This window comes from Moschus berezovskii, chromosome 20 (genome assembly GCF_049115385.1).
Source record: "Moschus berezovskii isolate FMDL1 chromosome 20, NW_MosBer_1.0, whole genome shotgun sequence".
NCBI classification, from domain to species: domain Eukaryota; kingdom Metazoa; phylum Chordata; class Mammalia; order Artiodactyla; family Moschidae; genus Moschus; species Moschus berezovskii.
In genome coordinates, this window is record NC_142479.1 from 45,843,321 (window position 1) to 45,847,914 (window position 4,594).

The window sequence follows — 4,594 nt, forward strand, 5'->3', positions numbered from 1 at the left end:
CTCACACCCCTTGGCCACAGGCTCCTCTCAGAGCCTCTGTGCTCCCAAGCAGCCATGCCCCTCTCTCCCCGCCTCTGCAGACTCTTCTCTGGGTGATCATAGCCCTGGACAGCACATGGAGCAGGCGGCTGACTCCCTCTGGATTTGTGCTATGGACGAGCTGCTGGCACCTGCAGAGAACAGGGTGATGTACCTGGAGCCGGAGCAATAGGAGGTCAGGGATGGTGGTCAAGTGGGCAGCCAATGGTTAGTAGAGTTAAGCCCCCAGACCTCCCTGACCTTCCTCCAAAACAGGGACCCCTGTATTGCTGGTTCCTTCTTGGGAGCCACAGTCTCTGCCCCCAGTTGCCCTGAATTCCCGTGAATGTCAGGATGAGCTCCTTGTCATGCCCCCGGACCTAGACCTTCAGCATAAACAGGAAAAAAAAAGCAATCGGATCATTGCAATAGTAACAGCAGCAGCAACAGCTACTACCAGTTAAGTAACTTCTATGGGCCCAACTCTGCCCTAGGTACTTCTAATGTCTGCTCAGTCACTCAGTCTTTGCAACCCCATGGACTGTAGCCCGGCAGGTTCCTCTGTCCATGGGACTTCCCAGACAAGAACACTGGTGTGAGTCGCCATTTCCTCCTCCAGGGGATCTTCCCAACCCACGGATCGAACCTGCATTTCTTGCATCACCTGGGTTGGCAGGGGGATTCTTTACTCTGTGCCACCTGGGAAGCCCGGGCACTTCTAATATATTCCTTTAAATACACAACCACCCATGAGGTCGGTGATATTTCCATTTTACAGATGTTACTCATCAAGGGTAAATAATTGACCCAAGGACAAATATAGGGCTGGGGTAGATGTCCAAATCACTTCCCAGACTTACGTTCTTTCTGGTATGACATAACAGACAAAAGAGACCCTCAGGAAACATTTAGGAACTGGTGGAGTCAGTCTTCCTTCATAATCTGATGGTTGCCACTATAAAACCAATAGTTAAGAGATGGACTCACTTTGCCCGGCAGTTGCCGGTGGCCCCTTGTTGTTTAGTTGCTCAGTCGTGCCGGACTCTTTGTGACCCCACGAACTGAAGCATGCCAGACTTCCCTGTCCTTTCCCATCTCCTGGAGCTTGCTCAAACTCATGTTCATTGAGTCCATGATATCATCCAACCATATTGTCCTCTGTCATCCCCTTCTTCCCTCTTGCCTTCAATGTTTCCCAGCATCATTTCCCAAACAGGGCCTTCCTTTTTCAAGGACCTGGCCTCACCACCCCTCTTCTCCCCTTGCATTGGGAGCAAGACATCTCTGGTCCTCGAACGTCCCAGCTCCCAGGTGGCACAGTTAGCCAGCTGGGTTCCAAAAGCCTGCAAACAGCAGATTTGCACAAGACCGGGCTGCTAGCTGTTTTCTCTGCTGGGCAGTGCGGTTGACTTGTCTGACACAGCAAGGGCAAATCTCAGCTTCTCTGTACACTCATCCGTTATAAAAAATTTTCTTAGAGGGACTCCCTTGGCTGCCCAGTAGTTAGGACTTCACACTTCTACTGCAGGGGGTTCAGGTTCTATCCCTGATTAGGGAACTAAGATCCCACACGCCATGCAGTGTGGCCAAAAAGAAAGAAAAAATTCTTACAAACATCTGTGCCCAAAAGCATGTGCAGGCTTGAGGAGTCTTCAGATGCAAAGCCCACCCTTGAGCACCTTGGTCTGAGGAATCCCAGATCAGGCAGGTTTCATCCTCCACTTGTGGCTCTGCCTGACTTGGAAATGAACGCTGTCCGAGGGTGGCTTGCATATCTGCTACAGACCCAGGGTTTATACTTACTTTCTGACTCTCTCAAGTCAGGGCAAAGAGAATGGGGAACTGAAAAACCATTCAGTCACTTCCCATTCTCAAAAAGACACCCATGCAAAATTTGATTATTGTTTTTGAGTCAACTGAATATCATATTTGACAAACGAAAACTTTACATAGCGTAGTAAGAAGAAAGGGGGCATTAGAGGCAGCAAAACTGTGTTCCACTCCTTCACTCTGCGTTTAGAGCTGAAAGATTTTAGGCAATTCATTTACCCTCTCTGAAGACTCATTCACTCATTTGCAAAATGAGGCAAATAAAGCACCTCAACAATAATCTCAAGCTGCTGTGAGAATTAAATGTAACATTACTTTATTGGAATAAAAAGTCCCTTGGACAATATCTGGCATTCAGTGCACACTGAATACATTGCAGTCTCATCTCCATCCTTCCATCTAGATCCTGAGCCTCTGAGGATGGATCCTCATAGCAGCAGAATTTGAGAGAGATGCCACTCAAATTCATTTTAAATGAATAAGTTTGATGGTACACAGGAAATTAAAGGAGGGAGACAAGAGGGGACAATTAAAGGTTTGGGCTCATAGTCTCCTTTTGGTGGGAGAAAGTGAAAGCGAAAGTTGCTCAGTCATGACCGACTCTTTGCAACCCCATGGATATCCACGGAATTCTCCAGGCCAGAAAACTGGAGTGAGTAATCCTTCCCCTCTCCAAGGGATCTTCCCAATCCAGGGATCGAACCCAGGTCTACCCACATTGCAGGCAGCTTCTTTCCAGCTGAGCCTCCAGGGAAGCCCAAGAATAATGGAGTGGGTAGCCTATCCCTTCACCAGGGAATCTTCCTGATCCAGGAATTGAACTGGGTTCTCCCGCATTGCAGGCAGATTCTTTACCAGCTGAGATACAAGGGAAGCCCTTTGGTGGGAGGGAGACAAACAATTTGGAATTAAATGTCCAGTCTACATTATAGTCCTTAGAATCATTCAGATTGGTTGAATTAGAGCCTACCTAAGACTTTTTCTTTTTTTTTTTAATTTGTTTTATTTATTTATTTTGCTTCACTGGGTCTTCATTCTGTGCTCAGGCTTTCTCTGCTTGAGGTCCACAGGCTTCTCACTGCAGTGGCTTCAGTCTTCTTGCAGAGCAAAGGCTCTAGGGCTCACAGGCTTCAGTAGTTGTGGCACTCGGACTTAGCTGCCCAGCAGCATGTGTAACCTTTGCAGATCAGGGATCAAACCCCTGTCCCCGGCATTGCAAGATGGATTCTTAACCATTGAACCACCAGGGAAGTCCCTGAGATTTTTTTCATCTGCCAAATAAGAGCTCCTATGGGAATTAAATTTTTTAAAAGTATGTCTGGTAGGTGCTCAAAGATGAGAACTGAAATGATCACCTTAAATTAGCTTGTTTAAGAAACAGGCAGTCAAATCTCCAGGCCCTACAGATCTCCGGAATCTGTGCAACTGTGAGACCCTATAGACCCATTCCCTTGGCTGCATTCCTGGTCACTCTGAACTGGCTGGTCTGGCATGGGGAGTAGAGTGGTGCATGTGGTGTTTGCCCAGTTTCCTCTGATCCCTGACTTGGGCCATTCTGGACCTTTCTCTTCTCCACTGGCTCCCTTGTCAGTTCCACATGGGTTCTGGACAGCTTCATGCAGGGGTCACTGACAGCACCTCACCTCCTGGCCCAATTGTGCTCTTGTCCCTGCTCTGGGCTCCCATATTGATCATGCCCTGTGGTCTGTCCCCACAGGCCTAAAGTGCAGGAGACTCAATGCCCTGTGGAGTGAACCCCTGACCTATGAAGACTGGGAGCCGTGGGTGCAGTTCATACATTTCTCAGGGTGTAGCCCCACAGACCCAGCAGGCCCTCCTGATCACAGGCAGCCCACTCAGGAACACTGTCCCCCACTGGCTCTGCCTCCTTTCCCACCTACTCCCCCACCCCTCACTCCTCCCCTAGGAAGGGGCCCTTTACGCAGCCCTGCCAGGAGCCCTCTGCCACAAGCTTCACTTTCTATGGTTGAAATGTGGGAGTTAGATTATTCACTAGTATAACAGCAATAAAAGCACTATTATAAACAATGAGGTCCTACTGTATAGCACAGGGGACTGTATTCAAAGTGGTGAGATAAGCCATCATGGAAAAGATACCTTTAAAATGTGATTAGGTCATCTGAGAGCCCCCATGACTGGGATCAGTGCCCAGATAAAGGAGATCCCAGGAATTTCCCTGGCGGTCCAGTGGCTGCTGCTGCTGCTAAATCACTTCAGTCATGTCCAACTCTGTGCGACCCCATAGATGGCAGCCCGCCAGGCTCCCCCGTCCCTGGGATTCTCCAGGCAAGAACACTGGAGTGGGTTGCCACTTCCTTCTCCTATGCATGAAAGTGAAAAGTGAAAGTGAAGTCACTCAGTCGTGTCCAACTCTTAGCGACCCCATGGACTGCAGCCTACCAGGCTCCTCCATCCATGGGATTTTCCAGGCAAGAGTACTGGAGTGGGGTGCCATTGTCTTCTCCAGGCCCAGTGGCTAAGACTCCACAAAGCAGGGGGCCTGGGTTCAATCACTGGTCAGGGAACTAGATCCCACATGCCGCAACCGAGAATTTGCATGCTGAAACTAAAGAACTAAGAGTTCTTATGCTGCAGCTAAAGACACTGTACACAGCAACAAATATCCCGAGTGCCACAAGATTTGATGCAGCCAAACAAATAAATTACTTAAATAATAAAATACAGGTTTCTCAAGAGGCAGGTCAGGTGGTCTGATATTCCCATC